This window comes from Ailuropoda melanoleuca, chromosome 2 (genome assembly GCF_002007445.2).
Source record: "Ailuropoda melanoleuca isolate Jingjing chromosome 2, ASM200744v2, whole genome shotgun sequence".
NCBI lineage: Eukaryota > Metazoa > Chordata > Mammalia > Carnivora > Ursidae > Ailuropoda > Ailuropoda melanoleuca.
Genome location: NC_048219.1, coordinates 103,884,767 through 103,902,514, shown reverse-complemented (window position 1 = coordinate 103,902,514; position 17,748 = coordinate 103,884,767).

Below are 17,748 nucleotides of genomic sequence, written 5' to 3'. Positions count from 1 at the left end.
TTCCCATGATGTATTAAAATAACAAAGTAGTGGCATTTCATATAGTAACACATCAGGTTTGCTTCAAGTGTCAAAGATTTTCATAGATTCATTCATTCATTCATTTTTCCTGTAACAGAAAGGGCTAAAGAAACAGAGGCCTCTTTAAGAAGAATTTAACTTTAAATAAATGAATAAAGGTCTTTATGACATTTATTATTCCAGCAGAATCAGGTTTATAATGCAATGTTGGGTCATTCAGTGTTCAAGCAGAGAAGCAGAACCGCTAGGAGGGTCTCTGCGTCTGTGTGCGTGTGTGTGTATGGATATATATTAGTGTAACATGTATATGTTATATGTCAATGATATAATGGATTATATAAAGATAGACTCTTTATATACAGATCTCTATATATGTAATCTGTATATGTGTAATCTGTATTTGAAATCTGTATATGGAATCTCTCTATATATAGACTCCCCATTTAAATCTATATGTGTATATACCTGCAGAGGTCAGATACCTTTAGGATAACCTAAACACCCACCTGGTCCAGGAGTCAGGAAAGCTGAAGGATTCAGGGGACAGGAAATGGTTGCAGGTATAACTGTTGTCTCACAGCAACGAGAGGATAGCAGGTCAATGACAACGTGTGTGAGGTGCTCCCTCACTCCTGCTCTCCAGATCTCCCATGAGACTTTCTAAGGCCCTTTATAACTGAAAACATATAGTAAAGAAAATTCTAGAAAATGCAGTGCAACCTAGCCACATGGTTGGGCATGCAGGATCAAGAATAGAAAAATTAGGCTCAAGTCATAACTTCACTAATTATGGGATTTGCATGGGGTCATATAACCACACTCTGCTTTTTTTCTTAATTGGTAAAATCTGGTTAATAACAGATAGTTGTGAAGATTAATGTAAATCCTGTGTGTTAAACATATTAAAACAGTGCCTGATTCTGACAAGTGAAAACACGGAATTTATTTATCTATTTATCTATTTATTATTTATTTATTTATTTCCTATTAAAAAAGCAATGGACATAATTTATTTCTTAATTTTTTTAGTAGTAAGGTAACATTTTTCTAAACAATATGTAAACTGGAGATAGAATATTCCTGAGACTCCTAAAAGTTCTCAGTTTAAAAACAATTGAGTCTTTTATTAGTAAAGTTCAAATATCAGATGAGAATTTTTCAAAGTATGACTAATATGCAACCTATTTTAGTAAATGGTATTTAAAACCACTACTTAGACCATTGAGGGAATCCAGATTTATCATCTTTTTTGAAAAAAAATAGGAAAGATAATTTTTTATGAGGAAAATACCTAAGGAAAAAGTTAAAACCCACAGATCCAGTCTTTAGATTGAAGACACAAGAAGTGGGTTGGGGGGAGAGTTTATAACACACATACAACCAGAGATGTAAAATTTATATGCGGCGCTAAAACACCACATTATAGATTCCCTTTTCTCCATAACCAGGCTGACGCTCTGTGCCAATGTAAATATAGTTATTAAAACTCTTGGTGCAGCAAAAAAGCAAAGGGATTCAGAGAAAGTGCTGTCCTCAGCTCTCACCTGACTGCCTCAGCAGGCGGGCTCAGCTTGAGAGCCCACAGGACTGACCTGAGTCTTCCAAGGGAGCAGTGAGGGGATGATTTAACCTGACAGTCTTGGTCGCAAGGGGTTTGCTGAAGATCAAATCCTGAGGACCCAGCAGAGCTGGATAGATAAGTGAGAAGAGGAGGGTATAAAGCAGAGACCTAGCAGAGCTCAACTAGAGCAGGGTTTTTCAAAGGTGAAGCTAGTCCTTTGTCTTAGTCTCCGTGGGCCCCTATAACAAAATGCCATAGACTGAGTGGCTAATAAATAATGGAAATTTATTTCTCATAGTTGTGGAGACTGGTAAGTCCAAGGTCAAGGCACCAACAGATGCTATGTCTGGCGAAGGCCCATGTCCTCAGTCATAGATGGCCATCTTTTTGCTGCAATCCATGGAAACAGGAAAGCCAGCAGAGGGTATGAGCATGGATGCACTTAGGATGGACGTGGTGGGGAGAGCCAGGAGAGGCTCTTTGCCAAGCGGTTGTAGGTTCTCAATGGCATACGAAATTGAGAATGAGGCTAGTACTGAGATTCTAAGGACGTAGTAGATGGTGACAGACTGAGGGAGAGAATGGACTAGAATAAAATGCCAGATTGCCAGACTGCACTGTGGGCCCAGTGGAAGTCTGTACTGGGAAATTAAACTGTCTCAGGCATCACTGTCTTGTGGTTTTATTGAGTTATCTATCTTCAGCTGTGAAATGCAGATAAGGTGTAATCAGGGGTCTGGCTTTAACCAGGTGTCATGTTTATCAAAATAAGTGCAGTGAAATACCGGGTTGGGGGCAAGGCAGTGAGAGTATATGCAAAGGAGTGGATATGACTAATCATTTAAGGAAACAAAGTAAAAAGGAAAATGGAAAAAGGAGGGAACGGGGCGGGGGGTAAAAAGGAAGGACGGTGAAAGCTAAGAGATCTGTACATCACAGTGACGTAAAATAATTATTTCTAGGTGTTCAAAGCTTTTTATCTGTCCTAAAGCGCATTGGTCTTAGTTATTCCATGTGTTACAATGTCTTCAGCTTCTTTTCATTCTTATCGGCACTGCTTCATTTCAGGTTATCAAAATCATTATTCCAGGGGCATTTTCCTTGCCTCTAATCCAGTACTAATCAAAGTATGGTTCACAGACCAGCAGCATGAACATCACTTGGGAGCTTATTAGAAATGCAAATTCTTGGGCCTCACCTCAGGCACACTGAATAAGAATCTCTAAAAGTGGGGCTCACATGATTCTTTATGCACATAGCATGTGAAAATTACTGCCCTTGCTGCAACCCATTCCTGCACAACTATCCAAGCGATTTTCCAAATAAACAAACCTCATTATGTCACATTGTGTCTCAAAATTTTTCATTGGGTCCTCTTTACCTAAAGCATAACATCTAAAATTCTTTACTTATTTTCTTAACTCATCTTACTGTCTCTAGCTTTTGTTTTTCCATATCTTCATTCCTTAACCTCTGCTATTCTGTTTGCCCTTAATGGGCTCCCTGTCTCACTATGTAGACAGAAACAAATATGAATCAGTCTTCACATGTAAGCTAAGACCTTCCCTGGTTCCCTTACAACGGCTTAGGTGACCTTCCTTCTTCACTTCCACTGGGCTGTATATAGACTTCTGTTTTAATAGGCATCTCATAATCTCCTTATGTTTCCCACTTATTACTCTCCTCAAGAAAGAAGGGTCCTTGATGGTAAGGATGTTTTTTCTTTTATCTTTGTGAGACAGCATCTAAAACAGTTATTAGGCATTCACTATATATTCTTGAAGGATGAGTGACTGAATGAGTTATTCCAGAGTGAAATGGTTTGTGAATTCAGATGCTATGCCATGTCCACATCTGATTCACAATGATTTATTATGTGTTATGCACAGCCAGAAATAATGAACAATCTGTTTATAGAATACATTTCTTTGTACCAGGCCATTTATGACTGTATTAAATAATAAAATATTCACAATACTTTCATTCTTCATATGTTAAAACCAACATTTACTAATTTTTCAATAAGACTGTGTGATTTGAGTGAATTATTTTTTATTGAACTATACGGAATTTGTTCCAAGTATTCAGATTCTTTCCCCAAGAGTACTCTTGTGGTCCCTAGAAATATTTGCCTATTCCTTTGTCAGGGCAATACAACTAATCTCGTAGTTGCATAGCAGGGTTTTCCAATTTGAACCATCATTGCAGCCATGATAATGACCTCATAAATTTCATGTTCTGGACAACTGAGCCAACCAGGCCCATTCAGATTTGTTATGTAGTTCATTTCATGGGGCCATACTAAGTAAACAGTTTATTGTTAATCTCCAACAGCTGGGGCTACTGACACATTTAAACAAATAATAAGATACTCTTAGGTATAGGAGATATGAAATAGCAAAATGATTAATTTTGGAATATCTATATCTGATAGCATAGCTTAAGTCATTTTTTTTTATTTAATGTTGTTGAATTAGTAAAATCCTCTGACAGGTAAACCACCAAAGATTTTAGGTTCAGTTTTGATACTTTTGGCTCATGTTCTATACTTTTCAAATAGTGATGCAGACTCCTATTAGCCTTGAATTATTACAATAGATGCATTACTTCTTTAAGAAACCAAACTACGTAATAACACTTGTTTTAAAGGCATGTGCAAATTATGGGGCAACTACCTGTTTTGGAAGAAGTTTACTAATTTTACAAAGTTTCCTTACATAGTATTTTTACAATATAAATTTATTATTTAAATTTTGGGTTTTCTCAATTAGAGATATTACAACCAAGATACACATACACAGTTAAATGAACCTGTGCAGGTTCATTTTTACAAAGTTACATACAAAGTTACATACCCCTGAGATTGATACTCATGACGATTATCTGCTTGAATTTCTGAGATCTTGCCTGTGGCAGATTATGTCAGTGCTCACTGATATCTGTGTCCTCTTCTCTTCCGGGACACAAGCTTGACTGCATTTTCCAGCATCCTATGCAATTCTGGTCAATGCAATATGAATGGAAGTGATATGTGCCTTTTTCAGGCAAGACCCAAATAGCATCTCTAGCACTTTTTTACGGTCATCTGGCTGACGGTTCAGGATTCCGAGGACCGAGGGGAAGCACCTGATTCTGAATGGGTTCCATCGAACATAACACCCACCACCCACCAACCCTCATTGAATTGCAGTGTGACTGAGAAAATTGAATTGTTTTTAACCACTGAGATTTCAGGATGTACTTTTAGAGAAGTTAGTATTATTTGCCTTGATTAATATCATTGGAAACTACTCTCTATAGCCAAAGTCAGTTTTCTCCCATCCTTGACTCTTCCTCAATATGATGAATGTCCAGGCCCTGCTGGGCAAATGATTTAGACAGTAAGTGAGCAAAAGTGGAAACATGGGCAGGAATTAAGGTAGACTACAGTCAAGCTTAGCCTGGAGATGTATGAATTGCCAACAAGATTGTCCGTAGGCTTACTTATGGTCTCATGATGAAATGAGTGGAAAGTTAAAATGGGGAAATAAGTCTGGCCTTAAGAATGTAGGTATGGCTTAAATTAAGGTGAAATCAGAGGCTAAAAAGAAAAACCATTTCTCCACTCACAGTACTTCTGACATCAAGTGTGTGGGTTTTCCCTCACTTGAGTGATTCTAACACTAACTATCCAGAGTTAGCCAGGCCCCAGAGGAAAGAGCTCAGTGCTGTCTCCCACTTCAGATTCCTAGCTGAAAGTACAGAGTTCCCAAGTTACCCACACTTCTGTCCAACTTGACTACAAACCCAAGGTTTACATGACTCTTCCTGAGATTCGATTATTTGCTATAATGGCTCAGGGAAAGACTTTACTCATTATTATTGGTTTATTATATAGGATATTTTAAGGACAAAAATGGACAGTCTGATGAGGACATACATAGGATGAAGTCTATAAAGTTCCCATGTGCAGGAATTCAGGGCACACCACCCTCCTGCAGTGTGTGGATCTGTTCACCAACAAAGAAGCTCTCCAAACTCCTTTGTTTGGGGTTTTGATGGAGGTTTCATTACATGGGCATTGTTGGTTAAGCCACTGGCCATTGATAATTCACCTCCAGCCTCTCTTCCCTACCTAGATTTGGGGGTGGGGTTATAAGTTCTAACTCTTCAATCACAGTTGTTTCCTCTGGTATCCAGCCCCCATCCTGAACTACGTAGGAGCCCACCAAGAATCATTTCCTCAGTATAAATTCAGGTATGGCTGAGAGGGCCTCATTATGAATAACAAAAGATGCCCCTTTCACTCTTATTACTCAGGAAATTATAAGGAACTCTGTGTTAGGAATAGGGACAAAGGGGCGCCTGGGTGGCACAGCGGTTAAGCATCTGCCTTCGGCTCAGGGCGTGATCCCGGCATTATTGGGATCGAGCCCCACATCAGGCTCTTCTGCTATGAGCCTGCTTCTTCCTCTCCCACTCCCCCTGCTTGTGTTCCCTCTCTCACTGGCTGTCTCTATCTCTGTCGAATAAATAAATAAAATCTTTAAAAAAAAAAAAAAGGAATAGGGACAAAGACCAAACATATATTTCTTATTATATCACAGTATTACAGATGCAATGATGGGAATTTTTTTAGAGGTTTTGAACTGCAGGGGTTTACTGATGAATGCAATATGTCAGCAGCTCAGACCCTATGTAGCTCAACCATATTTTAAAAGCATCCCCCCTCCAAAACAGTGAAAACTGTTTCCTATATTGGTAGTATTATGTCTAAAACTAAAACTCTTCCATTATGCATTTGATGAAAGTTATACGTTCTCTCTGCACACTGAAGAGAAACTGGCAATAGGGATACATCAAAGGCAGGCCAGATAGCAAATAATCCCCTAACACCTGGGATTATCATCATCAGATTATTTTCTCAGGACAAGGGATAAAATCCAGGCATCTGAGTTTTGCTTAAAACCATGGCAACTAGGGGTGCCTGGGTGGCTCAGTTGGTTAAGGGGTCTGCTTTGGCTCAGGTCATGATCTTGGGGCCCTGGGATAGAGCCCTGTGTGGGGCTCCCTGCTCAGCATGGGTGGGGGGTGGAGCAGCAGGGAGGGTTTTCTCCTTCTCCTACTGCTCCTCCCCCTGCTCGAGTTCTCTCTCTCTCTCCCCCATCTCTCTCAAATAAATAAATAAAATCTTAAAAACAAAAACAAAAACATGGCAGCTAACCAGAAACCCTCATATTTGTTTTTTCTCTTAACTGTACATATTAGCAAATATTTGGTTCTTAGTAGCAGTGTATTAATGCAGCTTTGTTTACTTCACACCAAATTAAATTAGGATTTAGCAATAAATTGGTTCAATTTGTTTATTCTTTCATCCTATCTCAAGGTTATTGATCTCTAGTAACTGGATCCCAGCCTTCAAGGGATTCAAAACTTAATGGAGTAGACAGGCATGTGATAGATGGCTGAGTTAAACACAGGCTATTAAGCTAGCATGTAAGATGTGCATTTATCCCAACTAGAAAATTGACAGACAGCAAAAGGAAGGATTTGTTTAGGAGATCATTAGCATACAATAGACAACCCAACCAGATAAGTTGGACAATTGTATTTTATAACACGCACTTTGTAAGTATAACCCAGATTTTGCGGCCCAATACATACTCAATTTGAGTAAGAATGGAATTTGAGTGCCTCCTGTGTGTCAGACACTGTGCCCAATGTTTTACTTGTGTTAACACATTTAGAGCTCACAGCAGTTTCACAAAGTTGACACTCAATTTGAAAGATAAGGAAACTTGTTCAAATTTTGATGTCACATTTGGATACCATAATTTATGGTATGCTAGCCACTTTTAAGAAACTGCATTTTTACAGCCATATATTAATTAGCTAGTTTATCTACCAATTACTTATTATTTGGCAAAAAGATGAACTAGATTATAACTTCATGGTACCACTAATAGTCCCTTGGGAAAGGGTTTTCATACCCTCTTAAAATTACTCCCACCTACTCACTTATATTTTGAATCCGGTTAAGAAAAATGAGGTTTTCCCTCTATTATTAGAGCTATGGCTTTAGATGTAAAAACACCACTGGAAGAAGCAACACATTAAAATCGATTCACTGAGATATAAATGAATGCCAACCTTTGTTTAGTTTCCTGTGAATAAACAAAATTATACTAGCTATATTGTGTCTAAAAAACAAAAGTTGGGAGGGCAAGTAGACAGTAAAGAAATGGGGAGGACGATTCCATGAAGTTCTATGAGAAACACAGAGAAAAAAGAGTCAGGGTCAGTGAATAAAAATATCTAAGACTACTTCCCATTTTTCCTAAGGCACAGCCTGTTTAGATGTTTAATCTTTCACTATTAAAGAAGAAAACCAACCTTCAAAAATAGTTGTTTTCCTCAATTATTTTTGTATCTAATTTTCCTATTCAGAAAATCGAGTTTAGTTCATTCACCTTCATGCTAATAATTTGCAGTAGTAAAATGGCTGAGGAGCATTCTCCGGTTTAATCATAAACCACTGTGAAAGTCAAGCCAGCAGACTTGGATTCACTGGTATCATTTATCATAGGAACACTATTAAAAAAACAAGTTAGGCTACTATGAATAAGTTGGTCCCTCACGGCTTATTCACTGTTTTGTTAAAAATCCCACATAGAATGAGATTGATTTAGATGGTAATCACAATTAATTCCTAGTTGGGAATCACTCCTTGAGCTTCACAATTTGTTCTTGTCCCGTAGAATCATCAGCTTTGAACTTGCTCTAGTTCTTTTTCCTAACAAACACTAGTCTACATAGGATTAGGTCCACCTTCAAAGCCAATTTGACTGACTTAATCTGAAGTCAGGAAAATTTCTGATTAGACCTCTGAATTTCACAGATTTAGTATTCAGTTTTGTCGATTCACAAAAGTGGAAAATCATGGCCCAAGTATTTTGGAATTATACTCAAGCACACATTTTATTATTGTATTTTATGTAGTATGAAGGATTGATGTTCTTGACTAATGAGTGACTATCTCAGTAAGGGTGTTATAGCTATCCCACTCAATCTCTTTGCACATACACAAAAGACTTATTCATTCACCTAACAGGAATCTAGAGATATGAGGGGCTACAGGCTTGATGGCTTCATTGAGTCAATGCAATTGAAGATTGACCACATTTCCCCCATAGTGCCAGTTTTGTCTTATATTGATTTTCGTAATGGCTGAAGGATGATTTCTTTTTTTTTAATTTTAATGTTTTTTTATTATATTATGTTAGTCACCATACAGTACATCCCTGGTTTCTGATGTAAAGTTCGACGATTCATTAGTTGCATAGAACACCCAGTGCACCATGCAATACGAAGGATGATTTCTATTAGCAACTAGGACTAAATGTTTTCTTGTATATATCTAAAGGCTGAAGGGGGGAAAAAAAGTGTTCCTGTCTCCTATTCTAAATAAGGAAGAGTTTTGTTACTTAACCTGATTGGATTGTCTAAATCACATGTCCACATTTAATACTCACTGTGGTTAGGGGAGTGTAATTGCTGTGAAATACATGAGCTCCACGATAGAGAAGAGATCTTAGATTTCTTCTGGAAGGAGGAAGGGGTCACACAACAAAAGTATCCACTATAGCTTATTGCTCAGTGTTCCAAACTCAATCAGGCTTTGCTCTTTTTTTTTTTTTTTAGGTTTTATTTATTTATTTGACAGAGAGAGCGAGAGAGCACAAACAGGGGAAGTGGCAGGCAGAGGGATAGGGAGAAGCAGGTTCCCCAATGAGCAAGGAGCCTGATTCAGGGTTCAATCCCAGAGTCCTGGCGTGACTTGAGCCGAAGGCAGAAACTTAACCAACTGAGCCACCCAGGTGCCCCAGGCTTTGCTCTTGATTGCAGTTTTGGTTTGTGTTTTGTGACTTAGTTTATTTTTAATTTTATAGTCAATGAGTAGTAACACATATAATGATAGGAAGAAAAATATATAGTAAAATATAATATATGGCAACAAAATATAGTAATCAAATGATAGGAATTTATCCTAGAAAGACAACCTAACGAAATATATTACTGAATATGTTAACACGTGTGCTATTTTTTGGTAAATATAATATCCAGCCTCTTTCTTTCCATGTATATGCAGGTAGAAGAATGGCCAAATAGATACATGTATAATGAAATATAGAATAACGAAGTAATTTATAAGGATGAGGTCATACTTTACATGCTGTGTTTTCTAAGAAGTGCAGTGGAGGCTGTCTGCACTGACATCCATTTAAGTGGCTGCCTATGGGGCAATACATGTTCATGGTTGGTAGGTACCTCTCTAGTGCAACCATGAACTGACATTCCTACCAGTTGAGCTGCCTATTAAGAGTTAGATAAGTTTATTCTCAAACCTCTTATGCAGGTTATAGTTGTTATTTTAATGAAATTTATATTAAGCTGATGAAACATGAAGTTGAAAATATGAGCTATATCTATGAAAATTAAATGGAATGTTTTTGAAAGATGTGTTACAACTAAGTTGTCAGAAATTCTTGTAGAATTAGTGTGGGAGAGGCAACTATAAACCATTCAGATGAGATTTAAGAAAAAGTCTAGGAAGCTTTGCATTCAGACTATTTTGCAAACATTTTTAGTGTTAATGTGTTGCTCTTCTTTAAAAAATGAAATTGAAAATTGTAGAAAACATGGTTTCTACAATGTGGTATGATTATTTTGAAAGGAAAATTTTGAACTTCAGTTAGTGGATATATACTCAAAGAAGAAACATTTATTCTACATCAAATAACTAGTGAACAGTGATTAGTGAAAATATCTTCTGGTTAACATAAAAATGTTAAGATAATTTTTTCATCCCCGTTTTAACTTAGTATTTCTTAACCTAGTGGTCAATTGCTTTACGTGAGCATAGTTTTAATTTCAAATTAGAAACTTAAATTTAAAATAAATCACATAAATTTGACTTGATTTTAATGGAAGTAAAATAATTGGAAGACAAATTTTTGAAAAATTGCTGAACTTTACATAAATGCTTTTTATTATAAGAACCCTGGAAAACTTGCTCAGGAATTTTCTAAAATATGAAAATCATTAAAATGTGATTAAACTACCTATTTCATTTTTATAGTGTCAGTTGATTCTTTGCTGTGAAAGACAAGATGCTTAGCCCTTTTTCTCTTCCTATTTCTTTCTCTTAAGTTTCCTCCTGATTTTGTTGCTTTATTCAGCATTTATGTAGCATTCTGTGTCTATAATTATCTTACCACTTTGTCTAAGTATTGTATTTAAATAGATTCAGGGGCGCCTGGGTGGCTCAGTTGCTGGGTGTCTGCCTTCAGCTCGGGGCGTGATCCCGGGGATGTGGGATCGAGCCCCGCATCAGGCTCCTCCACCATGAGCCTGCTTCTTCCTCTCCCACTCCCCCTGCTTGTGTTCCCTCTCTCGCTGGCTGTCTCTCTGTCAAGTAAATAAATAAAATCTTAAAAAAAATAGATTCACAGCTTACCACTAGTTCTTCTACCATGGTGTCTCCATTTTGTGTAATTTATCGCTTTGTTGAATTTCACCATTGGGCAGTTTATTTTCTTTCAAGAACATAAGTGTAATATTCCCTGAAAGGGAACAGAAAATTTGAATATTCCCTATTGCTTTTTCTCCAGTGACAAACCAGTTGGAAATAACAGAATTATTGAATTATACTTTCCATTTTGAATTTTGCAAGTAGTTTCACATTGTCTTTTAGTAAAGAATATTTCAGTGGAGAAGGTTAGAACCAGACTATTTTTTTCTCCCTTGCAAATGTTTTTTCCCCCTGCCTATAGAATAGTAAAATGTTTTCTTTATCTTTGAAGTTCAATAAAAAAATTACTAGAATATATATATATACAGCATATATATATATATATATATACACACACACACTAGTTGCTCAGTGATCAATTTTCCTAATATTTTGGTTTTTTGTGCCTCTTTAGTATGCAGATTCAATGCTCCCTCATTTCAGGAAATTTTTCCTTGTATTACTTTACTCAGTACTATCTTCCATTCCATTTGTTGGATTTCTACTTCGAGAACAATAATCTTTATGTTCATCCTTCTTTGTCCCCTTTCCATATCTATTATTTTCTGTTATTTTGATTTCCCTGTCTCTTCCTTTGCATGTACTCTGATTATTTCCCTCCGTGCCAATAATTTAATATTCAAGGACCCACTTCATTTATCATGGCTTCCATTCATTTATTAGCTCTGTAGTGGAGATGTTTTAATATACAATTTGTTTTGATCATTTTTATTCTGCTGTTATTATCATATTGAATTTATCTTATGCAGCGGCCTCTGTTTCTTTGTTTTATGTCTTTTGTTTGTTCTGTTCCCCTCAACACACACCCCATCCCTGCTTAAATATGTTTGCATAACTATCATGCAATTGTCAAAATCTTGTTTATCTTTGAATTGGGCAGCTCTGTCCATACCTTCTATTTACTTTGATATAATATGAATGAATTCTTCATACTTTAATCATCTTATCCAGTACCTTTGTTTTTCCCTTGAAACTGTAATTTGAATGGTAGATGTTGAATTTAAACTATTTTTCTATATTTGGGGTCATGAAGACATGGAATGAGTGGGAAGATCTTGGATGAAGCTGAGACCAATTCTTGCTGAAGCACAGAGCTCTGTTCTCTTCTTTGAAATAATATTAAATGTTTTGAACTGGAGTCAACTCTCCTAGTTAGGTAGGCAACTCTTATTCCCTCTTGCTCCCCCAAGACAGCAATCCCTTTAGGCTTTTCATATCTTGGCCAAAGTCCTATATTGCTATGTAAAATTTTCCAATCCCAAGAACTGTTGTCATTTTTTAATTTGTTCCTGCTTAACTACTTGCATTCTTAATACTTCTCTTTCCAAACTGGAAAATATTATTAAAGTTGAAAGTACTTAACTAACTCCCTTTCTTTTCTCAGCAGTGCTGTACTCAGTTCTAGATTTTTCCTTTCTGCCCTTGGCTGCCACTTTTAGGTATTGGTGATTATTTGCTGCTGGTGAATCTTGGCAATTTATTTTGATGGGTTCTGTGCTTTTTGCAAATTTGGAAGAGAGAGATTTTTCAAACTGCTTTCTTTTGACACCTTAACTCCCAATTCTCTGATTTCTAAAGAAATCTGATCATGACAAAAATGAAATAAAGAGCAGAAAGTAAAAAAAAAAAATGAGGGTCTTAGAAGTTTTGGAATAATTGAAGGTAGCATGATGAATTCACAGCAGTGGTTTGGATCATGGACATGCCCTAGGTAATGTTAACCAATAGAAATCCCTATGGTGTAAGACTGATGAATCACAGACCTGTACCCCTGAAACAAATAATACATTGTATGTTAATAATAATAATAATAAATCTCTGTGGTCATGGAAATGTTCTGCATTATTCAAGTACAGAAATTCAACTGAGTAAATTTGAAGATCTAATTAGCTTTATTAAGTGATTCATGAATCAGTCAGCATCTCATCTAGCAAGTAGAGGGGAGCCCCAAATAGTTGTATAAAATGGAAGGTTTTTATATTTTATAGGAAGGAGGGTGGGGCAAGAAAGTTATTAGTAAAAGAAAAGAAAGATTATTCCAAGCAAGGTCACCTTTCCTCAGGTGGAAAGGCAGAGAGTCTTATGAGGTAGATTACCTCATCTTCCTTTGGGGGATGGAGAGAGTCTTCCTTGACACAGATTACCTTTTTGGTGTTGATTAACAAATTAACCCGAATGCAGATTAAGCCTTATTCTGGGACAATTTGAAACTGCAGTTAGGTTAGGTATTCAGCCTCTGTGGGTTGACTTGGCCTGAATGACACCATTCGGAGCCTGTGGTTTTCTTTTTAACAGTATCTTTACTCTCCAGTACAGTAGTCACTAGCCAAATGTGGTTATTAAGCACTTGAAATATGATTAGTGTAACCAAGGAACTGAGTTATTCTATATTATTTTAATTAATGCAAATACAAAACTGAATGGCCCATGTGGCTAGTGCTACCATATCAGGGAGATCAGCTGATAGTTCTCACATTTTACATGTATGACAAGTCCCTTTTCATGGGTTGCTGGGCTCCAACAAAAGTGATTTTCATTCAGTAGGTCTGGGATATGGTCAGTGATGATGATGCTTTCTGTCCAGGGTACCACACTTTGAAAAGCACAGCTCCAGATAACCATGCTTTCTTTACAGATTAAGAACACACCATTCATAAAATCATCAGAGGAAAAGTACCAGTTCATGAAAAATAGTGGTATTTAATATAGAGAGATTTCCAAGAATATCAGAACATAACCTCCAATAAAAGACAAAACACTACTCTTCATTCTTTCCTCATAGAAAATAACTACCTTCACTGTGTCCCCTCCCTTTCAATTTTTACCTGGTGTCCTATGGTAACAGAGTTTCGATCCTACAAATCTGGTTTGAGATTCAAGACCTTTTAAAATAAGAATTAGGTTTATTTCCAAATAGAAAATAATGATATAATATTTTAATATAGGTATATATTCAACTGGTTCCTCCATGGCACTACTAGATATTTTATCAATAAGTTAGTAAAGGTAAATCTTTTGAAGATGGGGAATCTTTTATTTCATACATACCCATCATCATCAACAATGTAGGGATTGTAATTCTTTCCTCCCCTCACATCTATTCCTAATATACTGTTGACATTTCATATTGCTGGACCATATAATTCAGTATGGCTCATCTCACACAACTAGGACACTTTGTCATGTTCATACACAGAGAAAAACACAGAGCTATGTTTCCTAGATAAATAAAACTGGCAACATTTTCTTCCATTGAAATAATCTCATCACATTGTTTTATTAGTCAAACAAATTATTTTTCATAAATCAGTTGGATTTTGGAGCCATTTTTCTGTGGTATTTTGCAGAGAGATTCATTCCAGGTCTAATATTTAAAATAGGGTATTTCTTTATCTGACTATATTAAAATGCTACACAGTGCACATGGAGAAAGAGAACTAAAATAATCAAGACAGCGATTTTGAATGTTTCACTTATAATTTTTTATCTTTAATTATATGACAGATCCCATCAGTTCTCCCCAACAATTTTGATGTTCCTTATCATTTGTATTATTGATATTTCCACCTATCATGTTTATTATTATTTGAGTTTATTGTTTAATAGGCTTTCCCAATTCTGCCTACGGATTTGTGCTCCATTATCTTGGATTTCTATCACTAGTTGAGTGAAGGTACTTGATATTGGGTGGTAATTACTGAACAATCAGTCATACTTAATAATGTGTAAATATTATAGATATATAATCTGACAGCTTAAGCACTTTTTATTACAAAAGATACATTTAGCCCTGCAAAGAGTCAGAGGTGACATTTATTTAAGGCACATTTTAAATTTTTACAGTATTCCTACATGAACTAATTTCAAGAATAAGTGGTAAAGAAAAATTAATTAACTACATTGGTAAATGCATTAGAAAATTAGTAGACAAGAGTGCCTGGGTGACTCAGTTGGTTAAGCGTCTGCCTTCGGTTCAGGTCATGATCCCAGGGTCCTGGGACTGGGTCCCTCATCAGCTCCCTCCTCGGCGGGAGCCTCTGCTTCTCCCTCTGCCTTTGCCCCTCCTCCCTGCTCATGCTCTCTCTTTTGATCTCTCTCAAATAAATAAAACCTTCAAAAAAAAAAAAGAAAATTAGTAGAGAAGAATAATTTAAAACTTATAAAATGTAATTTTAATTATATAAACTATGTGTTTAGATAAATGCATTTTATAATATAGGTAGACCAAATCAAACATTAATTTTCTTCCTTCTGGCACAAATGTCAATTGATTTCTTCCTAAGAAAATTTCATCAGTTTTCATAGTCTTTTCTAATTACTAACATATAACCTAACAAAGTCCATGTGTACTAAATCTCCATTAATCAACAATGAAGATAATCTCTTTTAGGTTTTTATTTGTTTTTTGTTGTTGTTTTTAAGTAACTTTATTCTCTTACCTTCTGTCATTTTTCTTGATTCCTCAATCAGGCTGCCCCTCTATGAGGCCAGTGATGTGAATGCAGTATGTTTCTGTGTGTCTGCTTTATTGCTTTATCCCTTGTATCTAGAAAAACATATAGGAGCAAGTAGAAAATGTAATATTATATGAATAACTATGAATGATTTTATTTATCTTATAAAAGCTAATATAGTCACAAATCTTATGCTTACTAACAATATCTATAAATGAATCATAATACATTTTATTTTTTTTAAAGATTTTATTTCTTTAAGAAAGAGAGAATGTGACAGAGCACAAGCAGGGGGAGCAGGTAGAGGGAGAAGCAGGGAGCCCAATGAGGGTCTCTATTAGACCAGGACCCTGGGATCATGAGCTGAGCTGAAGGCAGACAGACCCTTAACAGACTGAGCCACCCAGGCGCTCCTCATAATGCATTTTAAATACTGTTACATGACACTAGCATTGAAGTATGGTTAAGAGTCATTACTTTACAGATACCAAAGTTCCATAAACAAATTTCAGGGCCAAGTGACAAATTTGGAAAATTACTTATAACTTATATTAAATACAAAAGAGAAGCCACACTTTACAAGGAGTTCCTAAAATTTGGAAAGAACAAAAGGATGCTATAGAAACATAAATAAAGAATATAATTAGGAAATTCCCTAATATAAAGATACAAATGGCCCAAAACCAATCCCGGTCTCAATTAAATAAATACAAGTCCTAATATGATGATACAGCAAACTTGGACCAAGAAGTTTGACAAAATATAAAGAAAATTATCTAGTGTTTCAGAGAGAAGAAGGAAGACAAGCACTGTCATACACTATTGATAGGACAGTAAATTGGCCCAACCATTTCAGAAAGCAATTTGTCTGTATTTCTCAAAAATTTAGATGCTCAAATCCATTTACGTATTAATTCTACTTCTGCAAAGACTGTCAACTGGTGCTTCAGTGTCTGTGCAAATGGCCTCTGCAACATTGTATGTAATGGTAAAATATTGCAAGAAACCTCAATGTCAATCTTTGGTAACATAAATTATGTGAAATCAATAGAATGGATTACTTACAATCATTAAAAAGTAAGAAACTGTATCTGAAAATTTATCATTTACTGAAGAAAGCAAGTTGAAAGACAATAGATCTAGTTATCATTTTTTTACAGAAAAGATATATACATTTATGAATGTATATTTATGAGCCCATATATTTTTATAAGTGTAAGGGAAAGGTCTAAAATGGTACACTCCAAATTGTCAACTGTGATAACCTTTGGGAACTGGACTTGGTAGCTAAGTGAGAGACTTTAACATTNAAATGGTACACTCCAAATTGTCAACTGTGATAACCTTTGGGAACTGGACTTGGTAGCTAAGTGAGAGACTTTTTGNACATTTTTATTATTATTTTTTTTAGAATGAGCATGTATTATATTTGTAATTCTTAATGCCAACAACATTTTATATTCCATAGTATAGAATATGTTATTGTTTTGCATTTCAAGAAAAATATTTAAATGAATATAGTTGTATCTAAGTGTTTAATATTCTTTTGTCCCAACTGAATAACATACGCAAATTGATTATATATGTCATATCAAGAAAACTTTCAATAACATGCAAGATGCCTTTTTTTTTTGCAGAGAGAGTGCAATACATTAAATTACTAACTTTAAGCATTATAATTAAAATAGATTTTAATTTACAACATTGTAGACCATTAACATTTCTTATTGATCTATTTTGTCCAGTTATTTACTGTAGAAATGCTTCAACTATTCCTTCTCAACACAAAGTTTATAATGATCTATAAAAAAAAAAACCTCACAGGAGCAGAGCCCATAAATTGTGATAAAACATTTTATAATTCTCCCATTGTACTCATCCCACACATTTTATCGTTTTAGTGATGGGGTGGTTGTAATAAAACTGACTTACTGTAGTAAGCATAAGCCTTCTTTTAAAACTAATGAAGTTTCAGCAAAATAACAAAATATTAAGGAAAATCAAAAAAATGGCTTACTTCGAATATAATATAGTTTTTCAAATTCAACTTTTCAAATCTGAAAGATTATTTTTATTACTGAAGCATTATTGTCCTACTAAAATATTATTTCTGTATATTAACTATCCTCCAGTGATTTTAG